General features: G+C 38.8%; 1 protein-coding gene across 2 annotated transcripts in view; it reads right to left on the bottom strand.

Annotated features, from left to right (window-relative positions):
* FOCAD (focadhesin) overlaps nucleotides 1-26,286 on the bottom strand; it is a 315,637-nt gene that overhangs the window by 170,315 nt on the left and 119,036 nt on the right. The window lies entirely within an intron of this gene.

The following is a 26,286-nucleotide window of genomic DNA, read 5'->3' on the forward strand; positions in this document are numbered from 1 at the left end:
GAGAGCATCAAAAATGTTTTTCTTAAACAACTATAACAGTAACTCTCAGCAATACAGAAGTAGTTAAAATATATGCTGCCCCAAAGAAGTTTACAGTTCTAATGAGAAGCCGACATTTAGGATATATCAACTAAAAATAATCGTGTAGTGAAACATGTTATTCCAATATGAAATAAGCAAAATTAGGTATGGTCTGGGAGAGTTAGTGGACCAAAATTCCCCTCCAGGTCTCCATTTCAATCCCCACAATGAAATAAGAAGAGCAATTCATTTGTGGATCAAAAGACATGCTATTGTTAAGACAGTAATATTTTCCAAATATATCTGCAGATTCCACATAATCCCCATCAAAATCCTAGCTTACTTCCTTGACAAAATTGAAAAATGGATCCTAAAATTCATGTGGAAAAGCAAGGGATCCCAAATAGCCACTCTTAAGAAAGAATCAAGTTTGAGGACTCAAACATCACAATTTCAAAACTTACTACACAGCTACAGTAATCCAAAGAGTATGGAACTGGCATAACAACAAGAACACAGATCAATGAAACAGAACTCAGAGTCCAAGAGTTAAGTCCTTACATTCATGTTCAGTTGATTTTTGATAAGTATTCCAAAAAACCTACAATGGAGAAGGAAGAGTTTCTTTAAAAAATGGTGCTGGATTTCAACAACTGGATATCCACATATAAAAGAATTAATTTGGGCCCTTTTCTCACACAACACATAAAAAGTTAGCTCAAAGTAAATTTCAGACCTAAATGTGAGTGCCTACATTTCCAAACTCCTAAAGAAAATATAGCAGTAGGAGCATCTGGGTGGCTCAGTCAGTTGGGCATCCGACTTCAGCTCAGGTTATGACCTCATGGTTCATGGGTTTGAGCCTCACATCAGGCTCTGTGCTCGCAGCTCACAGCCTGGACACTGCTTCAGATTCTGTTTCCCTCTCTCTCTGTTGTTCTCCCTTCTCACTTGTGTTCTCTCTTTCAAAAAATAAATAAATATTAAATATGTAAAAAAATATGTATAATAGTAAATCTTTGTGACTTTGGGTTAGGCAAGCCTTCTTAGATAGAACACCAAAAGCAGTGCAAGAAAAGAAAATAAATACATTTCACCAACTGAAGAATATCTGTCCTTCAGAGGACACCACAAAGAGGGGAAATCACAGAATGGGGGAAATTTTTTACAAATCATCTATCTAATAAGATGTTTGTATCCAGAATATATAAAGAATTCTTCCAATTCATTAATAAAAGGACAAATAACCCAATTCTAAAAGAGCAAAGGATCCAGAGAAGATAAGCAAATGGCAATGAAGACAGGGAAACTCAGCCAGCATTAGCCATGACATAATTGCAAATCAAAAGTAGAATCATATACCACTTAACCTCCAATAGGATCTATAATAAAAAAGATAGTACTGGGGCACCTGGGTGGTTCAGTCAATTAAGCATCAGACTTCAGCTCAGGTCATGATCTTGTGACTCATGAGTTCGAGCCCCATGTCCGGCTCTGTGCTGAGAGCTCAGAGCCTGGAGCCTGCTTTGAATTCTCTCTCTCTCTCTCTCTCTCTCTCTCTCTCTCTCTCTGCCCTCCCCCTGCTCATGCTCTCTCTCTCAAAAATAAATTAAAAAAAAAATTTTTAAAGATAACATTAAATATTGGCAAGAATGTGGAGAAATGCGGACCATCATACACAGCTGGCAGGTATATCAAAGGGTTGAAGCCCTCTCAGAAAACAGACTGGCAGTCTGTCAAAGGGTTAAACAGAATTACCATATGACCTAGCAAGTCTACTTCTAGGCATCTATCTACCCAATAAAAGTGAAAACCTATCAACACAAAAAAACTCCTGTACAGGAAGGTTGAGAGCAACATAATTCACAACAGCCAAACAGTAGAAACAACCCAAGTGCCCATCAACTGATGAATGGATAAACAAAACGTAGTATAGGGGCATCTGGGTAGCCCATTTGGTTGATCACCCCTTAATTTCAGTTCAGGTCATGATAACCAGACTGCTGATTTCAGTTCAGGTCATGATACCAGGGTCCTGGGATGGAGCCCCATGTAGGGCTCTGTGCTGAGCGTGCAGTCTCCTTAAGATTCTCTCTCTTTTTCTCCCTCTGCCGCTCCTCCCTGCCTGCACTCTATTAAAAAAAAAATGTAGTATAGCCCTGCAATAGAAATATTATTCAGCCATTAAAAGGAAAAGGAATCAACATGGATGAACTTGGAAAACATCATATCAAGTGAAAGAAGCCAATCATAAAAGACCTATGTGGTCTATAAATGATTCCATTTATATGAAATCTCTAGAACAGGCAAATCTATAGTGACAGAAAGTAATTGGATGAGATTAGAAAGGTGTAGAGGGAAATGGGGAGTGATTGCTAATGGGTATAAGGTTTCTTTGGGGGATAATGAAACTGCTCTCAAATTATTTGTAATTATGTTTGCATAACTGTAAATACACTAAAAATCACTGAATTATACATTTTGCATGAATTATGTAGCATACGTACCATAAAGCATGTGAATTATATCTCAATAAAGCTATTTTTAAACTTCAATTCAAAACCAAGAAGTGAATGCTTACTATGAGCATATTCATGGCACAATGTAGTACCAAAAAGAATTATTTTCCTTCCAGTGCATTTTAGGTTTGTTGTCCAGAATGCTAAATGTCCTCTCTCTGTCATAATCTTAGAAAGCCCGTTTCTTCTAAGCTTAAGAAGACATCTACGTTAATTCACTTTCAAGAAGGAAAAAAAATCCCCAAATCCTACTAACCAAAACGTAGCGGTGAACATTAATTCATTAATGAGCTTGACCATGACACACCGTGGCAGCATTTGCAGCTGTACTTCGAAGGGCTGCAGACTCACAGCCCACAGCCACAACTGATGTCTTAAGAAGTGCTGGGGCCCTGTCCGAACAGAAGTTCCATCCCCCTACCTCCAGCAAATGAAGGGAGACAAATCTTTGAATCGGCTTCTTATTCCCCATTTTAATTAAAAACAAAAGGTTATCTTAGATTGCATTACACAAGTCTCAATTACCCCTTCTGGTAAGATTTCTATCAAGACACTTTGACAGATTCTGAGTTCTGGGAAGGCAATCAGCACATTTACTGACATTTTATAAAACAGGGTATTTAGCCGCATAGCTTTTAAACAACTGGTTTAATTATATCATCAGAAAAGAAATAAAGTACTCTATTTATGTTAAAGAGTACAGTTTTGTGTGTGTGTGTTTTTAATGAGATTCAGAATTAACAGTATGAGTGTTTATTTTTTTCTGCTGAGTTCAGAAATGAAAAAAAACCTATGTGGGAAACTTTTATTGTAAATAATCTTAAAATTATGCCTTAAACAGTTCCGACACTATTATAGCTCAAATTATATCCTTAAAAGGAAGTGGGAAAAACAAAATAGGTATTATTTCTTTTGGAAAACAGACACAGATACAGACGCACGGAAGGTATTTTTTGGCATAAAGTATGTACCACTGTTTTCCTAATGAAATAACATACATGTATTGACTGATTTAATTGAGATGTAAAATGAACTCTTGATTCCTCTACTCTTGCAATCTACTCTCTGCAGGCAGAAAAGAGAATGAATGCTCTGAGTTTAAATTTAAAATAAGCTGGGGGGGAGGGGTGCCTGGGTGGCTCAGTCAGTTAAGCATCAGACTTTGGCTCAGGTCACGATCTCACCGTTCACAGGTTCGAGCCCCACAGTGGGTTCTGTGCTGACAGCTCAGAGCCTGGACCCTGCTTTGGATTCTGTGTCTCCCTCTCTTTCTGCCCACCCCCCCGCTCATGCTCTATCTTTGTTGCTCAAAAATAAATAAACATTAAAAAATTTTTAAATAAACAAATAAATAAATAAATAAAAGCTGGAAAGTGTCCTCTAATTCACAGTCTCAAGATCTTCTGGTTTCAGAAAACTCTAAGCTTTTGCTTCCCTTTTTCAGAATTCAAGTCCCTGGTGAACAGCTGATTTAGAATAATGGGGTTATTAAGGAGCCCCCACATGACTATCAGCAGATTCCTCAATAGGGATCTGATAGGCCAGAAGGGGATACAGGATAATCTATTCCAAGTGCTGAAAGAAAAGAAAAAAAAAAGCCAGACAACCAGGAATACTATATCCAGCAAAACTTCCCTTCAAAACCAATCCAGCTAAACTTTCCTTCAGAAAGAAAAGAGAAATAAAAATGTTTTCAAATAAAAGCTGAGGAAATTCACCCATCAGACCTGCCTTTCAAGAAACTTGCTAAAGGGATGCCTTCAACTCAAAATTAAAGGATTCTACACAGCTACACAAAAGCATATGAATATATAAAGGTCACTGGTAAAGGTAAATAAATAGAATATAGAATGCTATAATACTATAAAGCCACTGCATAAATCACTTTTCATTCTGGTATAGGAGTTAAAAGACAAATGTGTAAATAACTATAACTATAAAAATACATTAATGGATCCACAATATAAAAAGATGTAATTTGTGACAACAATAACAAAGTGTGGGGGGGATAAAAAAAGTAGAGTTTCTGTATCCAACTGAAGTTATGTTGTTACCAGCTTATAATACATCATTATAGCTATGTTTTCTACAAGTCCCATGGTCCCTACAAAGAAAATACTTACAGAAGATACACAAAAGATAATGAGTAAGGAATCAAAGCACATCACTACAAAAAAAAAAAAATCAATGAAACACAAAGTCAGATAATAATAGAGAAAAAGAGGAACAAAAAAGCTGTTAAGACTGACAGACAATGGGGTATCTGGGTGGCTCAGTCAGTTAAGTGTCCTCTGCTCAGGTCATGATCTCATGGTTCATGGGTTCAAACCCCACATCAGGCTCTGTGCTGACAGCTCAGAGCCTGGAGCCTGCTTCAGATTCTGTGTCTCCCCCTCTCTCTCTGACCCTCCCTTGATCATGCTCTGCCCCTCTCTCTGTCCCTTTCTCTTTCTGCCCCTCCTCCATTTGCACTCTTTCTCTTTAAAAAATAAATAAAACATTAAAAAAAATTTTTTTAAAGACTGACAGAAAATAATGAACAAAATGCCAATATCAAGTCCTTCTCTATTTGTAATTACTTTAAATGCACTGGATTAAACTCCATAATCAACATACAGAATGGCTGGCGGGATGAAAACCATTATACAAATATACGCTGACTACAAGAGATTCATGTCACATTTAAAAATACACATAGGCTAAAAATGAAAGGGTGAAAGAAGATATTCCATGGAAATGGTAACCAAAAGAGAGGAAGGACAGCCATTTACTTATATGATACAACATAGATTTTAAGTCAAACACCGTCACAAGAGACAAAGACATTATTATGATGAAAAGGATCAATTCACCAGGAAGACAGACAGTCATAAATATATAAGCATCCAACATCAGAGCAATGTATGTTAAGCCCAAAGATATGAACCAAACATTTATAGAACTAAAGAAGGAAACAGATAACAGAATAAAGAGATTTCATCATTCCATTTTTGATAATGGCTAGGACATCCAGGCAGAAGATCTTTAAGTGAACAGAGAACATAAATACAATACATCAAATATACCTAATACACATAAACAAAACATTCCATCAAACAGCAGCAAAGTGCAAATTCTTCTCAAGCATACATACAATATCCTCCAGAATGGATCACATATGAGGTCACAAAATAACTCTTAAATTTAAAAAGACCAAAATGATACCAAGTATCTTTTCTGACCACAATAGAATGAAACTAGGAGTCAAGGACAGTAAGAAAGGAGAAAAATTCACAAATACATGGAAACTAAATACCATGTTCTTGAACAACCAATAAGTCAAAGATGACATCTAAAGGAAAATTAGAAAATATTCTCAGAAAACCGACTCAGTCAGTTAAGTGTCCAACTCTTGGTTTTGGCTCAGGTCATCATCTCAGTTTTTTATGAGCCCCACACTGAGCTCTGCACTGGCAGCGTGGAGCCTGCTTAAGATTCTTTCTCTCCTTTTAACTTAATTTAAAAGAAAAGAGATTTGGGGGCACCTGGATGGCTCAGTTGGTTAAGCGTCTGACTTTGTATCAGGTCATGATCTTGCAGTTCATGATTTCAAGCCCCACATCGGGCTCTATGCTGACAGCTCAGAGCCTGGAACCTGCTTCTGTGTTTCTCTCTCTCTCTCTGCTCCTTCCCCCACTCACACTCTCTTTCCCTCTCAAAAATTACACTAAAGGGAAGCCTGAGTGGCTCAGTTGGTTAAGCGTCCAACTTTGGTTCAGGTCATGATCTCACAGTTGGTGAGTTCAAGTCCCGCATCAGGCTCTGTGCTGACAGCGTGGAGCCTGGAGTCTGGTTCAGATTCTGTGTCTCCCTCCCTCTCTGACTCTCCCCTTCTTGCACTCCGTCTTTCTGTCTCTCCTCAAAATAAATAAACTTTTAAAAATTAGGAAAAAAATAACATTAAGAAAGTATTTTTTTTAAAAAGGAAGAAAGAGTAAAATTATCTTTGTTTCCAGTTGACATGACAGTATATGCAGAAAATCCTAAGAACCCCACCAAAAACAAGATAGTTAAAACTAATGAATTCAGGAAAGTTGTAGGATACAAAATGAACATTAAAAAAAAAAATTCAGGGACACAGGGGTGGCTCAGTTGGTTCAGTGTCCAACCTTGTCTCAGGTCATAATTTCATGGTTCATGAGATCGAGCCCACATCAGGGTCTGTGCTAACAGTGAGGAGCCTACCTGGTATTTTCTCTCTCTCACTCTCTCTGACCATCCCCATTTGCTATCTCTCTTTCTCTCTCAAAATAAATAAATAACTTTAAAAGAATCAGATGCGTTTTCATAAAGTAATAACAAACAATCCAAGAAGGAAATTAAGGAAACAATTTGATTTACAATAGCATCAAAAAACTAAAATACTTAGGAATAAATTTTTTTTATTAATAGTTTATTACCAAGCTGGTTTCAATATAACACCCAGTGCTCTTCCCCACAAGTGCCCTCCTCCATGCCCATCACCCCCCTCCCTCCTCAGCCCTCAGTTTGTTCTCAGCATTTGAAAGTCTCTCATGATTTGCTTCTCTCCCTCTCCCCAACTCTTTCCCCTTCTTTCCCATTCCCATGGTCTCCTAGGAATAAATTTAACTGACAAAGTGAAAGACTTGTATATTGAAAACTACAAAGCATTGCCTAAGTTAAAAGAAGACACAAGTAAGTGGAAAAACATCTTGTGTTTATAGACTGAAAGAATTAATATTGTTAAAATGTATGTAATACCCAAAGCAATCTATGAATTCAGCGCAATCCCTATCAAAATCCTAATGGCATTTTTATTTCCACAACAGAAAAAACAATCCCAAAAATCGATGGACCCTGAATAACCAAAACAATCTTGAGAAAGAAAAACAAACCTGGGTGCCCCGCACTTCCCGACCTCAGCACATATAACCAAGCCATAGTCATCAAAACAGTGTGACATTAGCATAAGGACAAATAGGCCAATGGAATAGAAGACCAGGCCAAGAAATAAATTCATGCACGTGTGGCCAATTAATTTGTTACAAAGAAGCCAAGAAAATACAATAGAGAAAGAACAGTCTCTAGAATAAACAATGTGGGAGAAACCAAGTATCTGCATGGAACAGAAGGACACTGGGCTCTTACCTTACACCATACACAAAAATCGACTCAAAATGAATTAGCTACTGAAACAGAAGACCTGAAACTATAAAATTCCTAGAAGAAAACAGTGGCAGAAAACTTTATAACGCTGGGCTTGGCAATGATTTACAAAGGTAAAAATAGACAAGTGGGCCTAGGAAACAATCAACATAGTTAAAAAAAAAAAAACCCTCCATATCTGATAAGGGGCTGATATCCAAAATATATCAGGAATGATGAAAACAAAAAGCAAAAAACAAAAAACAAATAATCCAACTGAGCCAAGTTGTTGAATAGCCATTTTCCAAGGAAAACATGCAAATGGCCACAGGTACATGAAAAGATGCTCAACATCACTCAATGTCAGAGAAATTCAAATTAAACCCACAATGAGCTACCACCTCACACCTGTCAGGATGGGCATTATCTAAAACTAGCACGTGTTGGTGAGGATATAGGAAAACTGGAACCCACAGCACTATTGGTGGAATGTAAAATGGTGCAGCCACTACGAAACACAGCACAGAGGTTCCTCAAAAAATTAAACTTACATATGTTCCAGCCCCTGTTCTCCTGGGAATTTCAAAACCAGTACTAGTCTCTTTTAAAATACAGTGACAGGGGGTGTCTGGGTGGCTTAGTTGGTTGGGCATCCGACATCAGCTCAGGTCATGATCTCCCCATTTGTGGGTTCAAGCCCTACATCAGGCTTGCTGCTGTCAGCAAGGAAACTGCTTCGGATCTTCTGCCCCCTTCTCTCTCTGCCTCTCCTCCACTTGTACTCTCTCTCTAAAATAAACATACACTAAAAAATAAATAAAATATGCTGACAAAGTACTATTAACTATACAGTAGCTGTTAGGTGCCTTCTAAAACAATGGTCTTTCTATTGAAACACAAACTTTTCTCCAATATTTTATGGACTATAAAGAGACTAACTGTGGGGTGCCTGGGGGGCTTAGTCAGTTGAGCGTCCGACTTCTGCTCAGGTTGTCATCTCACAGTTCATGAGTTTGAGCCCTGTGCTGGGTTCTATGCGGACAGCTCAGAGCCTGAAGCCTGCTTCCGATTGTGTCTCCCTTTCTCTCTCTCTGCCCCTCCCCAACTCATTCTCATTCTCTCAAAAATAAATAAACTAAAAAAAAAATTCTAAGTGTCTGACTTGCCTTATTTGACACTGTTAGTAATGAAACACGCATGGGATTTTTTTTAATATTTCAAAGAATTGCAGTATTTCAAAACAATTAAAATCAGGATCTGGAAAGGGTATTTACACTCCCATGTTGACTGCAGCGTTATTAACATTAGTCAAGAGATGGAAGGAAACAACCTAAATATCCATCGACAGATGAAAAGGTAAAGAATTTGTGAGACATACATACAATGAAGTATGTACCTTCAGCCTTAGAAGAAAGGAAATACTGTCGCCTGCTGCAGCATGGATGAAATCTGGAGGATATTATGCTCTGTGAAACAAGCCAGTCACACATGGGCAAATACTGCATGACTCCACATTTAGATCAAGTATCCAAAGTAGGCAGTCTTTCAAGAAGAAAGTAGAATGGTGATTGTCGGGGCTGGCGAGAGGGGGAAATAGGGAGTTGTTATTTAATGTGTATAGAGATTCTGTGTCTTGTAAGCTGAAAATGGCCACAGGTACATGAAAAGATGTACATGATACTGTACCATACACCCAACAATTTGATAAGAAAGTATATTTCATGTTATCTGTTTTTTACACCCCATTTCAGGGGCGCCTGGGTGACTCAGTCAGTTAACTGACTTTGGCTCAGGTCACAATCTCGTGATTCATGAGTTCAAGCCCTGCGTCAGAATCTGTGCTGACAGCTCAGAGCTTGGAGGCCGCTTTGGAATCTGTGTCTCCCTTTCTCTCTGCCCCTCCCCCACTCATACTGTCTCTGTCTCTCAAAAAATAAATAAACGTTAAAAAAATTTTTTTAAAGAATCAAGCAATTGTGTGTGTGTGTTTTTTAGGAGTCAGAAGTGTCTTTGTCAAGTTCATTTAGTTAAACAACTTCATTTCGTAGATAATGGAAGTGAGGCCCAGGGAGATCCAGTTAGTTGGAATCCGTGCCTCAGTTCACCCCTCCATTCTACTTGGCAGAGTGAAAGCAATCAGAGATTCCAGGCCATCTCTAACAGGAAAAAGGGCTATCAAGTAAGACTTCTCCCTGTAATTAGAGAAAACATACAAGAAAAAACACGCAGGAAAGACATAAACTAGCATCTCTTTGGAGTCAATTATATAAAGAGCAGAATATAAAAACATAACTCTGGATGCCATGAAAAATATCCATGTTGGCAACATTGTATGAGCTACACAGAAAGCAGTGGTCTTGCAGACAGTTCTGGCATGAAATCACGAGTAACACCAGCTGCTTATAAATTAGAGACAATAAAAATTACCTTTGTCATTCATAAAAAAATATGAGATAATTTTTATTTCATAAAAATAGCTTTGTTATTCATCTTAGTCATCAGACGGGGGAATATATAATAACGTTCACAACTATCCCTCTTTTTAAAGGGACTGAGACAGCCTATACTTTATTACTATATAAAAGATAATATATTAATATCAACAGAAATAAAGATACCAGTGAAAAATAATTTAAGACATGGTCATCTAATGGAAGAGGCAAAAATCCAAAGCAACATCGGGTTTTCTTCATCTTTTCAGACTTGGATTTTACAAAATTGGACCAGCGCTACACAGGTACATTCCTAGTTCATATTTTACGTATACCCTTAGACTAGATAAATGCTGAACCATCTTTGCATAAGATTTTGTTCTGTGAAAAGTGGAAGTACATTTCATGTGCACAAGTGGACTTGCCATTTATAAAACAGTGGGAAGAAAACAGTATGTGTTACATTAGAAGTAAAAAAACATGTTTTCATATAACAAAGAATGAATAAACTTGAACGGTACATACAAAGAGAAGCAAAAATGCATTCCTTAATAATTTTAGCACTGAAACTTTAAAAACTTATTTATTCTACAAAAAAAGAACATAATGTACTATTATTCCTTTGAACATTAGCTAATTCCACTCTTCTCGCTTACTTGACAGAACTACTTATGGTTTCTGCCTATTATTTAAGTCAGACATTGGAAAGCAGTCCATTGACCAAGTGCTGAAAAGCTAATCATTTCTTTCACTTACAAGGAAACTGCAGGCATATGCAGCGACATCAAAGAAATGTGAGCAGTACAATTTTATTCTTCTGTGGCTCAAATTATATTTATGTCATAACATAATTAAATAAATGGTTTAGGGTCTTGACAGTTAAACTTTAAGAGTCAAATAAGGTCAAGGGAAGAAAGAGCTCTATTTGCTCTTCACTCTGGCCTTATTCTAGTCCAGCCTGAGCCTCTGATCTACAGTGATTCCTCTAAGACTAGTAGCTAACATCTACTCAACAGTCACTATGAATGCTGTCCTAAACACTTTATAGAAAATCACCATTATCAGCTTGTTTTAAATGGGAAAAGTGAAGCTCATAAAGGACAAATAATTTGTCCTAGCTAACAGAGCTGGTACATACTGGAGTTAAGATTGGACCAAAGCAATTGAACCCCAAAGCCCATGCACTTGGCACTCTGCCCTGCCTAGGACAGGGATGACATCTTCTTCATCTTCGTCTCTCTGGTTCCCAGGGTAACAGAAATGCTTTCAGATGTATACACTACTGCTAATTTCTTTGCTCTGATTCCATTCAGCAAGATGGATCTTGTAATAAAGTTACAGCTATTTGATCCTAGAAAAAAATATTAAAAACATACCCCTTGCAGGGGCACCTGGGTGGCTGAGTCAGTTAAGTGACCGATTTTGGCTCATGATCTCATGGTTTGTGAGTCTGAACCCTGCGTCAGGCTCTGTGTTGACAGCATGGAGCCTGGAGCCTGCTTTGGATTCTGTGTCTCCTACTCTCTCTGCCCCTCCCCAACCCCTGCTCATACTCTGTCTTTCTCATTCTCTCCAAAATAAATAAATATTTTAAAAAATTTAAAAAAAAATACCACTTGCAAAGAAAAGTCCTTGACAGTACTCTGACCAAATTAACATGGAATTAAAAAAAATTCACCTACTAGGTAAAGTTACCAGCATATCAAAATATTTCCAAGACATCCATCAGAATTTGAGGTAAGAAGTTCTAAGTATATAGAAAATCAGGTCCACAACATAGGAGCTCCACATATGGAAAAACAAGAAACATTACTACACTAGAATAAGATAAAGCCAAGTATCAAATCACTTGATGAGCTTAAAACCCTGGAAGAAAAGAACCATGATTTTCCTCTACCTCAACTTCATTTCTAGGCTAGTCTCCTTGGCCATCTGAAGCTTCATTACCTCTCAGAGTCAGAGGTAACTTATATTTTTAGAAAAAATAGTATAAAAAACCTTAAATTATAAAGTAATGATGAGCCACATAATTAATATGCAACCACCAGTATGAAAAAGTATAACCAACATTAATTTTTTCTATTGCTAATATTTTGACACTTGCTATAAATGATAAGTACAACAGCTGAATTCCTGTAAGCATAAAATATCCTCCCTGAGTTGTAATAAGGAGTTTTGGGACAAATGCAGTATTTGACATCTATTAGGTTAGTACTAAAATGGGTAGAAACTTCCAGAGCTAGAAGCTGCATTGAAGCTGAACAAGAATTAGGAACATAGGATTAAATGAACTGATAAAAATTATAGTTTTGTGACTCTTGTTGTTGGAAATATTGTTGGTCCTTTAAGTTTGCTTATCCAGATTAAGAAACTGTCTCTTAAGATACCTGTGATATTCAGAAATGTCAAAGTATTTGTCTAGAGCATTTATCTTTTCTCTCTACTTAAACCGTCTGAAATTCAAAAACTCAGTGAATATTTCTTTCATGGCCATTACAATTGTTTGCATAAGTTCAATAAGAATCTGTTCATTTTACAGTAGGACACCATTGGAAATACTGGTTATTTGACCAAAGCTTTGACTGGAATGTCCTGTTCGAGAGTCTGGCATAGGCTCAAGATATGACCTGACAGCTTTAAGGAACTAAGGTTGACTTTATGGAACATGGAGCCATAAAGCCTCATGGAAATGTTGGCTGGATACCTTGCTCACAGAGTTCCAAGCAGCCTCCCCAGGTGAGTAGAGAAGGTCACTTCCTGGCAGATGTAGGAACCTTGGCATATGTTGGGAGCCTCGGGAAGAGGAGTTTGCCCAATTTAACAGGTATTGCAGGCCGGTCTGATGGAAAGTGCTGGCTTGGCTCGGCTTCTGGCCCAGAGCGGCTACTAAAAGCTCAACCTGGAGATTCCTTATAAAAGGGACCCAGCAAAGCAGACTTCAAAAAAAGTCTTCATGAACAATCTTTATTCTTGCTGAGCTTATGTAAATAATTAGGCCAGGGTTGTTAAGAATGGACTCATTCCACCAATGCATTAGTCTCAATTTGGCTTTCTCTGATAATAGACATTTTTTTAGAGAGAAAAACTATTTCAGCAATGCACTACTGTAAATGTAATTCTAGTTCTGAGTGTCTTTAAATTATTTGTTGTTGGATCTCAGGCTTGTCAGTCTGTGAGGGTATATTTAAAATGGGGGGGTCACACCTTTCCAAAAGACTTAAAGGTGGACTTCACAGATATGCAACTAAACAAAAAGTTCAGCCCCTGTTGAAGTTTCAGGTATCTCCCTGGAGTTATGTGGACCGACTCAGAAGAACCCTTAACCTGGTGAGGTGATCCAGATCCAATCGATCAGCTTGAACAGATCTTCAAAAAGACTCTTGAATCCAGGGATCTCCAGCCCTGCTCCAGCCACACCCTGGAAGCTGGCTGGTCTAGCATGGCAGAAGCCTGAGGAATCATCAGTCCAATAAAAATAAACTGTCTTGTCTCTTTGCCGTTGGACTGACAAATGTCACCCCAGAAAGCTGGAGAAACAGCAAAAGTTCCTAATTGTGCTAACCTTCCTTTTATGGATAGGATGTTCTGTTGGTATTAATTGCCTCTAATCTGGGCATGGGATTTCTACTAGACAAAAGGTGGGGGAAGCCGACGCCTCTACCCCCAGACTCTAATGGGGGGTCTTCGAGTGGCCACTAGATGGCCCAGCAATTTGGCTAAAGATAGTAATATAGAACCATGGAGGTGTATAGCACCTATACGCCCAGGATCCTGAACAAATAGGCTGTCACTCCTGCTTTTGTAAACCAGACAGCGCCTAAAAGAGACCCTTACCAAATTAACCATGGAGACTGGCGGAAATTGGGTAAACTCTCCTCCCCTATGCCATTTACAGGGTAAGAAATTCCCCTTACACCAAGGAGGGCTTTGCCAGGCTTTAGGGGAACAATGTTACTTCTATGCCAATAGCTCAAGAATTGTACAGGATAGTCTAGCTGTGGTTAGCAACCACCACAAGAGAGAAGAACGAGGAGCCAAAACCAAAATTGGTATACTTTTAACATTTGGCTTTTGTATCATAAATAAGATCATAGCATTTGTCAAAGAGCAGGTAAATGCTATTCTGTTAATGGCCTTAAGAGCATGTAGCCTCAAATCAGAACAATGGTAACATAGCTGACCCAGGATTGGGTCAGTTATAAGACAGAGAGGGGAATGTAAGGATGCAGATCTGATTCAGGTTTCCCCTCTGACCTTGAAGGCCAGCTAACACCATTAACATTTCTGAGGGCGGGCCTAAAGATGGAGGTTAAGACTAGTCACGCCCTACCTGAGGGTCCTAGTCACGCCCCACCTGACGGTTCTGGGTCCACTCTGTAATTGGTTAAAGTTACTGTCAATGATGTGATGCTATATTGATTGGACCTCTGTACCTGTGTCACAACTTCCTGTAACTCCCGCTTCCCAAACTCATAAAAGGCCCTGCCCCCCCATGCTTGGGGCTCGCTCCACGTGGATCCAGTGTGTTGTGGAAGTCTGTGAGCCCGAGTTTAGGCTGGCCAGGCCTAAATTCGTAATAAAGCCCTTTGCTTCTGCATGCGTGAAAAAAAAATATATCCTCCCTGGACAAAAGTAGGTTTTATATTTCTATTGCAATGACATCTAAATCTTTAGCGGTCAGAAAGGCAGAACACAAGTTAAAAGTCCTATAACTATAATGTGTGTATTTTTCCTTCCACTTAGGCACAGTCCATTTCTACTACTGTATCTGTCACTGGCTATGTGTTCTACATCAGAGTTGGAAGGAGAGGTCTGAATGCCCTCCAAGAGTGGGATATAATTAAATATAGCTCAGCTAGGTAACCAATTATGTAATAAAAATAGAGTCTATGCTTTGAATGTATTAAAATAGTAAACTGCTCAAAGAACCCAAAGCTATGACAGTCAGATCGATTTACTGGACTATGAAAGACTATGCCAGACTGACAGTGGCAAATGTGAAGGCAATCCATTCTACATTTGAGGAAAAAAAAGATTACATGGCCCCCATGAGTTGGCTGAATACAAAGTATGACTCCAATCTTCACTCTTTTTCAATGACAGAAGACATCCTTTGAAGATTAAGTAAGTGGTAAATATCTTAAGACTATGCATTTTATAAGGTCCTAATTCAGTCTCAAATAAAAGACTGACCATTAAATAGGGTCTGCATGAATAATGGTAAACAAATGACCTTATTAGGATGCTATATTGGCGAAGAAGATTAACACCCAGGATGAAGTGAAATTAATGAAAGAAGCCAGTAACATAAAAAAGGATTGATTTAAATTTCTCACAACAATGAATAAGAAGACTGATTCCACTGCTTGGAGTAGATGGTGTACCATTAAGGAATGAAAGAAAACAGATTTAGCAAACTCCTATCATGCATGATCCCTATATCAAGGAAAATCATTAGACTACAAAGATAAAATGAATGTTAGTAAGCAGACACTGACAGTGACATTCACGATATAAGCAGATGATGCAAACCAATAGGAAAAATAACAGATTAATCCATGAATGGTGATAGAAAAACTAACGAAGAGTAAGAATCCTAATACATTACCATGCAAGAAAAAAATTCCAGATGAATTCAAGAATTTAAATCTAAGAGAATATCTTTTAAGAAATTAGAACGGTAGGTGAATATTTACATGTTCTCTAGAAAGGAAAGAATTCAGGAAGTGTTAAAACAATGAGCAACTATGTAAAGATGGATACAATTTAAAAAAATGATATTCAAAAAATGTCAAAAAGCTGTTGAATTTAAAGCCATGTTAGCACAACAAAATATTCAGTAACAGTTGAAAGATAAAGATAAGAAATTCTCTCAAAGTAGAGTAAAAAGGTAGAGAGAAGGAAACAGGAAAAGAAAGATAAGAGCATTTTAAGATCAGTATAAGAATTCAGGGTCCAAATAAGAGAATTTCCAGAAAAAAAAAAGGGAAAAGCAGATAATAGCAATATAATAAAAAAAAAAATTCCCAGAACTCATGAAACTGAATTTCCAGATTCAAAAGAGCTACCAATTATCCAGCACAACAAATGAAAAGAGAAAGAGCCCAAAAGTCCACTGACTGATGAATGGATAAAGATGTGGTATACATACACAAGGGAATATTAGTCGGCCATAAAAAATGAATGAAAACTTGCCATATGCAACTACATGGATGGAGCCCGAGTATATTATGCTAAATGAAATAAGTCAGTCAAAGAAAGACAAATACCACATGATTTCACTCATATGTGTAATTTAAGAAACAAAACTGATGAGCGGGGGGAGTGGGAGTGGCAGGAGTGCAGGGAAGAGAGACAAATCAGGAAACAGACTCTTAACCGTAGAGAACAAACTGAGGGTTACCGGAGGGGAGGAGGATGGGGGGAAGGGCTAAATGGGTGATGGGTATTAAGCAGGGCACTTGTTGGGATGAGTACTGGGTGCTGTTTGTAAGCGATGAATCACTAAATTCTATACCTGAAACTAATATTAGACTGTATAGTCTGATAGTTCAGACTGATAGTTCAACCATTTAGGAACTAGCCATGAAAAATATTGTTTGATAGACGTGAAAAATGTTTAAGACTAATAGAGTAATTGGCCCTTCATGGGCAAAGAATATATATGCTCAGTGCCATCTGTCACGGTAGCTCAGCGCACAGCAGTATTTCAGTGCACTTTGGGGAACAGTCACTCCTCACAACCGATGCCCACACTAGACTGTGAATGTGGCCACTCTATTCCTATTCTTTGTACTATGAGTCCCCAAAACACATATAGCAAATACTCAGTAAGCGTGAGTGGAGTGCAACTCAAGACAAGCTAAAGAAGAAAGAAAAGGTTAACAAGAGTGTAAGTTTGAAGACTAGCTACTTCGGCAAGAAAAAAAAAAAAAAAAGCGACCTGACATTCCATCACCCTGTTAGTAACTCCCTGAAAACGCCATTCTAAGAATTACTGTTCTTAATCATTTTAGGTTTCTATCCTACTGCAGAAGCTGTGAAGCTATTTTTAACCACGCAAAACTAATGAGAAGAGTTATTTCTAAATACATATTTATACTTCTATCAAATGAATGAGCATTGGCATTTTTTAGTGCCTCTATACCATTCAACAGAGTAGCCACTAGCCACATATAGCTATTGAGCGTTTAAAATGGTATAGTCTAAATTGAGATGTGTTCTAAGGCAAAAATACATACCAGATTTGGAAGGTTTACTAAAAATGTATGTCCATAAAATTTTATGTTGATAATATATTGAAATAATATTCCAGATATATTGAGTTAAATAAAATTTGGGTTTTATTTAATTTTCTTTTTACATTTATTTATTTTTGAGAGATAGAGAGAGTCAGAGTGTGAACAGGGGAGAGGCAGAGAGAGAAAGAGACACAGAATCTGAAGCAGACTCCAGGCTCTGACCTAGCGGTCAGCACAGAGCCGATGCAGTGCTCGAACCCATGAACCATGAGATCATGGCTTGAGCCGAAGCCAGACGCTCAACCGACTAAGCCACCCAGGTGTCCCTAAAATTCGTTTTTAAAAACATTTTCATCAGGGCACCTGGGTGGCTCAGTTGGTCAAGCGTCCAACTTCGGCTCAGGTCACTATCTCACAGTTCAGGAGTTCAAGTCCGAAGTCAAGTTCTGCGCTGACCGGTGGGAGCCTGGAGCCTGCTTCAGATTCTGTGCCTCCCTCTCTCTTTGCCCCTCCCACACTCATGCTTGTTCATGCTCTCTCAAAAAAAATAAATATTTAAAAAAATAAAAGTAAATTAATTTCATGTGTTTATTTCCATTTGTTTAATGTAGCTACCAGAAAAATTAAACTTATATATGTGGTTCATGTTGTACTTGTACTGAATAGCACTATTGTTTATCCTCTTAATGCACCTAAATATAGTCTCCCTGACACACCCACAGAAGTACACTTAGAAAACAATTAATGGCTCTCTTTTGATGTACTTGGGGAATAAAGTATAACAATAAGCCCCAAAGGGGCAAAGAATGTGTCTGTTTGTTAGACAGCCTAGCACTGCTCCTTGAATATAAGGCAGTAGGTAAATAATTGTGAGATGCGTAAAAGGGGTTATAAAAGTCAACCACAATTTTAATAATATATAACTTTTATCGAGTACTGATTATCAACCAGGAACTATACTCTCTGCATTATCTCATTTAATCTACATGATGAATTTAATGAGGCCAGTTCTTCTACTCTTCTTATATAAAAAAAATTTTTTAAGTTTATTCATTAAAATTTTTTTTACATTTATTTTTGACAGAGAGAGAGACAGAGCATGAACAGGGGAGGGTCAGAGAGAGAGAAAGAGACACAGAATCCAAAGCAGGCTCCAGGCTCTGAGCTAGCAGTCAGCACAGAGCCCGATATGGGGCTCGACCCACGAACCATAAGCTCATGACCTGAGCCGAAGTCAGACACTCAACTGACTAAGCCACCCAGGCGCCCCTCATTTTGAGAGAGACAGAGAGGGGGAGTGGGGGAAGGGCACAGAGAGAATCCCAAGCAGGTTTACACTGTCCATGTGGAGCCTGATTGGGGGGGGCGGGGGGGGGGTTCGAACTCACAAAACACGAGATCACACTGTGAGCTAAAACCAAGAGTCAGATGTTTAACTGACTGAGCCACCCAGGCACCTTGTAATATTCTTAAAGATGAGAGAACACAGACACAGAATTATAACAGAACCTCTAGTATACTTTGCAATATTATAAGAAATGAAACAATCCCATTTAGATGGTCTATACAAGTTTACACAACTTTAAGTAAAAAACATGTATTAAATGCCTTCCGTCACATGGTATTATACTAGGTGCTGTGACATTAGGAGGAATCATAGGTTAATATAAGCAAAATATAAACAAGGCATAGGCTAAATCCTATTATAAATAAATCCCCCTACAATTATCCCATATCCTACCAAAATATTAACAAGCCTGACTAATAGCTAATAATCCAGCCACTCAAAACTCTTGTTGGATTTAGACAATACCTTGGAATTCACTGTAAAAACTAGTGTTTATGCGGTACTTTACAACCCTGTTCATGCACAGAATCTCGTAATCCTTGCAATGCCCCCGATAAGTAGTTATTATTAGAGGTTGGGTGGGATCTTACAAGTACTAAGATTTCATTATCTGATCTGGAGATGTTCCTTATCAGGCCCTAATTTATGTTCTGTGATTGTTTTATGGCTACTCTCCAGGATTGGGCGGGGGAGAGGGGTAGTGGGAGGTGGGAGTTTTAGAGGAGCCACCTACAAAATTAATTTTGGGTTCCAGATTCCTATCAGCTTTAGAAATAACGGCCTTGGGCTGAGCGAAGCAGGAAGAAAGTGTAATGAAAGGGGGGTGATGGTCATGGAGGAGGACACTTGTGGGGAAGAGCACTGGGTGTTATATGGAAACCAATACAATAAACTATATATTAAAAAAAAAAAAGAAAAAAAACGTTCTAGGAGGCTTAAAGAGGCTTAAAGAGGCAAGTTCCAACAGCTTCTCACTTCTGGCAGGGGGGCAAAGAAAGCATTCGAATTTAAAATAAGTCTTCATACAGAATAACTTAACTAGTGTCAGGAGGAACTAAGTCATCCTAGCTGAGCTCCTTTTTGAAAACGTATTTATTAGAGCTCAAATCTTGGTCCGCCTTGAAAAAAATAAAGCAATATTCAGTACACACCAAATGGGTAGCTTAATTTTTAATGGGTAAATGACATGGCAAGAAAAGTTCAGGTACCTGCAAATGCTAAATGTCTGGGTATGTCTTCATTGGCTTTTGAACAGTTTCAAAGAGAAGACACGAGGATTCATTAGCTCTTAGCACATATGAACCTGCTCCAAAGGCAGCCAAGAGAGTTGCCTAGCAACAGTGCATTTTGCATCTCCCATCATCCCCAAAGATGCTGCAGCAGCAGCGGCTAGGTCAAGACTCTCATTAGTAACCTGACAAAGGGTTTCTAGCTCCCATTTTACAAAATTATTTTTATTACCAGGTGAAGCTTAAATATCAATGTATTATTCCTACCGACAACATATTCCCTTTCCTCTCTTCTTCGTACCAAGCCCCACTTCAACAGATATGTTTTAATGAACCTAGCAAAATACCTGTAACAAAAGCAGGGAAATCCAACAGAATTTATATGCTTATTCACATCACTGTAACAGTTCCGTGTCTCTTTGGCAATAAAGTAAGGATGTTTTAAAAGGAAGAAGAAAAAAAAAGGCGCTGAAATCAAATAACGGGAAGAGAAAACAGGCAGGACTTCAAATTGAATTTTAAAATTACCCAAATTATTGGCAACGCTTTTGATTTCTTATATCTTTCTTTTCCTTTCCATAAAAGCTAATCTCAACCCTAACATAAAATAGCAAAAAAGGTAGAAAATTCCAGAGTGGTAATTCCCGAGTGGACTGACGGTTGATAATGAATGTAATCCACTGAAAAGGAACCCAGGTTCCCAATTTAATAACTGTGTTATAAAGCTTCACCTCAGATCAATAGCTACTCATTCCCTTCTAAACATATTTCTCAAAATATTTACCACTCAGCATCGTTGCCACCCAAAACTAAAATATACACTCATATAATCTTCCTCATGTACACTCAGAGATCTGTAAAGGAAAATAAACAAAATAAGCAGACTTCTCATTTCATGAATTTTAAAGTGCTTAATCCAGATTTTGACATAAACCACGCACACCCTTGGTCTCTGAGCTTTCGTACTATCATCAACGTCCCTGAGGAAAAGATTACAGAATGTGTGTGACATGTTACGAAAGATAAAGTATGATACTAGTAGACCCGGATTAAGAATGGTGTAATGAGGAATATCTAAAGGCAATCGTGACACCAAGTCCAAATAAGTAAATTTTTTAAGTGATCTGAAAGGAACAATGTGATTTCCCCCCCAGACCCCTCCCCCTTTTTTAAATATACAAACAGCAAAGAATGGATCCTTAGGACGATTTCCCAGAAGGGCGTCATTTACCACTAAAATATTTCATTCCAGCAGTTGAAAGACCATAAAAGGGTGAATGTCCTCCAGAGCCCCTAATAACGGTAATAGATCTTGTGTTACTATTCACAAGTGACCTCTCAGTCAGGCGATTTAATTTTTCCCCCTGCAGCATGGTTGGTTTCACACACAGTGTAATAACAGTTTTTGCACAACAAGACAATTCATCCGATTAGAAAGACTGTATTAAGTCTTTCATGAACAGCACGTGTCACTACAGCTTCAGCAAGCGTTTGATTTAAGACAACCTAACATCAGCATGCATGATTGTTCATTTTTCTACCGTTTTAGAAAAGATTCCTGGTCTTTCTTCAGCAATTTTGCAGACCATTGACTGAATCCTCCCTGGCTTCAAAAAATAACTGAGAACTCATCAAATGCTCACTGAGCACTTTAAAACAGGTACCAACATTTTTTTCACCAGGCAACAGAAATGTGCATAAGGCTCCTCATTTCTGCATGGGTTAAGTGAAATTCCACTCATGTCTCAAAAGAGAAGAAACATGAAAAGAGACAGAATGGGCATAACTGGTTACTGCAATTACTTTTATGCATCACGACATTTCAGCCATTCACCATGAATTATAAAGACAATAGGACATTATGGCGAAAAGCAGCAGATAAAGTGAATTTGAAGGCCTCCATTTGGAAACCTCAGCAAAGCACAAAAGATTTCAAAAGTGGAAACCAAAACAAAAGGTGTGAAATGACCCAACCATCTGACAATCCCTACTTCAATAAATGGTTTGACATCATTCAATGCCCACAGAAGCTTAAACCTAAGGCATCCATCTACACATTTCTTACTGCCTTGCTGATGGGATGAAGAAGGTTAAATCCAGGATCTCTGCAGTGAAGGCCATATTGTACCCAGGGTGGTCCCAGGGTCCCAGCAGACCAGGTCTGACCACTGGCCAACTGACAAAAATCCAAAGGCAAAGAGACAAGTGGTGGGGAAAATGAGAACGGAATTTATTTCAGTGAAGCCAACACAGGGAAGTCTTGAGTCTCAAAGACTGTCTCCTAAGTGTTGAAAACTACTTCCAGGTTTGCATAAAGAAAATGTGGGACAGTGGTCAGCGGGTACGTGCGGGTGGACAATAAAGGTCAGGTCAATCACTGTCTTGGGGTTAGTCATGGACTGGCTCAGGGCAGTCCTTATTACTCAAGGGGGTAATTTCAGTTCCTATCAGGGAATGCTTTCCCAGCTACATCCTTTCCCTGAGCGAAGAGATAAGTTGGAAAGAAGTTAATACATTCACAAGTTTGAGGTCAAAATGGAGGTAGTTGAAGTCCTCTTTCACAGTGACAATTAGAGAAATTCTCAGGGGTTCGTTCCCTTGCCTTAGTCCTTTAATTGATGTTGCTAGGCATGGCTCCTTCACCCCTTCCATCTCTGGAAGTAAGCCAGCCCCTCCGAGAAGCAGGGTCAGTACTTGTCTACAGGACTGAGTGTGTTTTTACAGCTTACAGGCCCCCAAGGGAATCTCCTAGGCCTCCATCACAAGCAGCCTAAACCTGCAAGATTAAGTTCTCTTTAGACTTGATACAGATGAGAAGCTCTCTTCCGGTTTGATTGTCCCTCCCCACCCCGCCACACTGTAGGAATCCTAGTTCTTTCAGAAGTGTGCACAGCCCCCTAAATAAACCTGTAGGACTAGACGAGACAAGTCCACTGCAGCTCTCTTACCCGTACGGCCCACACGTTGTCCACGGGAAACACAAACACACCTTTTGCTTCGACAAATTCTAGGCATGCAGGCCAGTCCCTACATTTCCCACACTCTGCCTTTCGTTTCCAGGATCACAACAGCTAGGTGGCCCATCCCTCTCTTTTTGCGTTTAGATTTGGGGGGACAGTCACCGTATACATTTGCCTGCCCCAACTTGAAGGCACCCACGTCGTTGGACAGGAGTGTCACTGGGCTGGAGGAGATGCTAGAATTACGGGCCTCAAGCGCTCCAGCAACGGGCTACAAGCATCATCCCCCTTCCCTTCACCTGTCCTGCCCCCTCCTGACTTCCAGACCCCAGTGTGAGGGCGGCGTTAAAATCTGGGGTAGTACTTGTACGTGTAAGTTTATTCCTGTCACACTACAAGTCCTACTCAGTGTCTGGTCTCAAAATTCACTTTGGTATTTCAAAGCCCCCATCAGAACTTCTAACATCCTGTCTATATGACTTTATCTCCCTTCTAATGGATTACCCCAATACTTTAAATACACTTTCATCTCCTGCCTGCCCGCACGGCTCTCCGGATCCGACTTCCAAATACTTACCCAGTATCCACTACTGGAATACTGGAAACATAGTGGATTTCTCCCATTGTGACCTGCCACACGTCTTCACCCTGCCTAGAATGCCCTCCTTCTCTCCTGCATCAGGGAAACCCGTGGTCCTTGTCAGATACGTACACTTACGTCCCTCCACAATGACAACTGCCATCCTGCAGGCCACTGTCAACACACTTAGCTCTAGGACGTCTGAAAACAAAGACTGTGTGCTTTCACCTTAGTATTACCAGACCTGCCACGCAGGCTGTGGGCCTAGGCTCGTGCTCACTTATGCTCTCTCTATATATATGTACACATACACACATACATATATACATATATACACACACACATACATATATGTGTACACACATATATGTATACATGTGTGTATACATATATGTGTGCATGTATATGTATATATGTACACATATGTATGTATATATGGCGAGGGGTGAAGGAAGGAGGTTGAAATGAATGTCTTGAAAAAGGTTAATAAAATGAGACCTTATAAAAATGAGGTATCTACAGTATTTCAAGCTGAATGATAATTCCACGATAATTCCACTTAACACAGATCAAGATGCATCATTAAAAACTGAATACAATTTGACAACTAAATACACCTAAGTAGAGTAAAATGCCACCCACATAATTATCACTAATGACAATTCAGACTATTGGTAACAATGAAGGAAGGAAAGAGTGGATTAGAGAAAAATGTGAAAGAAACAAAATTCGATTACTCTCATGTACATACTGTAACAAACTAATTAGCCAAGAGTTGCCAAGTACCAGTCCCTGCTGATACATCTTAATGAATAGATAATGTGATCATTTTAAATTGGCACATTCATTGTACTAATGCAAATGAGCAAGCCGAATCTCCTGAAAAACAATAGCTTAAAAATCAGCTTAAGTTTTAACTCAGCCTGTATCTAATTTACCCTGAACCCTAAATTAATAGGATTTCATTTAATAAGATTGTATTGTAATCTAACCTAACCTAAATTCGATCCCTGGACTCCACACTGTTCCCTTTATTAGTCTGGATAACACATGAAAATATTGGGAAATGGGTTTTTTTGGTTCTAGTAGGGTGAGTACATACATCTAATATATTTTTGAGTGTTAATTCAATCAGGCAACAAAGCAGGTATCAAAGTCCAGGAACTGTCCAAGGTCATGAGGAAGCAAAAACAAGTAAGACCATTTCCCTTAAGGAATTCCATTTATGAATTCTAAATTTAATTGGAATCAATTGAAAATTTCCTTTGACAACTGCTTACATTCAACATAACTACAGGACACTTAAACCTGCTAATTTGTGCTTACTCATACTCATTCATCTTTAGCACCGTTTAACTCTTTGATATGATACATTCAGGTTATGTATATTTTTATAAGCTCATTTTCTCTAGATGTGTGGGGGGATGCGGCAGGGGGAGTGGTTAGAGACACAGATTGTCTCAAATGCAGATGTGATCCACTATCACAAAAAATGGTACGGAACAAAGATAACAGGACACCCAGGGCTCTGAAAGTCCAATCTACACGCTATTAGACTGGCATACGGAAACCATCCCACGCCGCTCCTTAACTACTTGTCTGGCTCCACGGAGTTTCTAACCATGTCTACTCATTTGAAATAAACTGACTGCAGCATGCCCGACTGCATTACGGAACTGCCCTGACAACTTGCCAAAGAGTCTATTCTACTATCTATCGTGAAAAGCTCAAGACTGTCACTGGTGGGGTAGAAGTCCAGGGTGCCATGGGCAGTTGGGTGGATCAGTTGGCTGAGTGTCCGACTTCAGCCCAGGTCATGATCTTCCGGTTGGGTTCATTGGTTTGAGCCCCGCATAGGGTTCTGTGCTGATCACTCCGAGCCTGGAACCTGCTTCCAATTCTGTGTCTCCCTCTTTCTCTGCCCCTCCCTGCTAGCACTCACTGTCTTTCTCTTTCTCTTTCTCTCTCTCTCTCTCTCTCTCTCTCTCAAAAATAAAAGTAGACATTAAAAAAAATGAAAGTGCTTTGTATGTAATAAAAACAGGAAACATATGCTTCTTCTAGGTCATTTCAAAGATATTCTTTCTTTAACTTGTATTTGCCCTGCAAGACTTAGCTTAGGAATCACCTACTTCAGGCAATCTTCCGATTAGGACTTAGCTGCCCCTTTCAGGGCTCCTACAACACCCTCTGCTTCCCTGCATTATACCACTTACCAGAGGGTACTGATTGTGTGATGCTGTCTTCCATATGCACTGTGTCTCTCATTAACGGTCTAACACAACTAAAATGTGGGTCCCTAAAAGGTTCTCCAAGACTATATACTGAATAACATTCTGTCATCTTTCAAGGTCCTGAATTAATGATGTATCTTACTGGGTCACCTGGTGGCTCAGTCAGGTAAATGTCTGACTCTTGGTCTCAGCTCAGGTCTTGATCTCAGGGTCATGAGTTCAAGCCCCACATTGAACTCACCCAGTGTGGAGCCTACATTAAAAAAAAATAAAAAATAAAATTAAAAAAAGAAGAAGAAGAAACAACTATATATCTTTTCGTGTCTTTTAAATGTTTCAAACCTAATAACCAAAGTATAATTTTCTTCAACACTAATAAATATGATTTTTCAAAATAAAAGAACAACCTACTTTTGTTCGCTAATATTCCTGACTTTGATTAGATGTCAGTCATGATCACTACAAACAAAGTATACTTTTGGACCAGTAAGAAATAATCCCAATTGCAGCCATGCTTGCTGATTTGCTGATTCATTTGAATGTTCCGAATCTCTCCTTGGATAGGAGCTTTCAGGAG

Source organism: Suricata suricatta, chromosome 13 (assembly GCF_006229205.1).
Source record: "Suricata suricatta isolate VVHF042 chromosome 13, meerkat_22Aug2017_6uvM2_HiC, whole genome shotgun sequence".
Lineage (NCBI taxonomy): Eukaryota > Metazoa > Chordata > Mammalia > Carnivora > Herpestidae > Suricata > Suricata suricatta.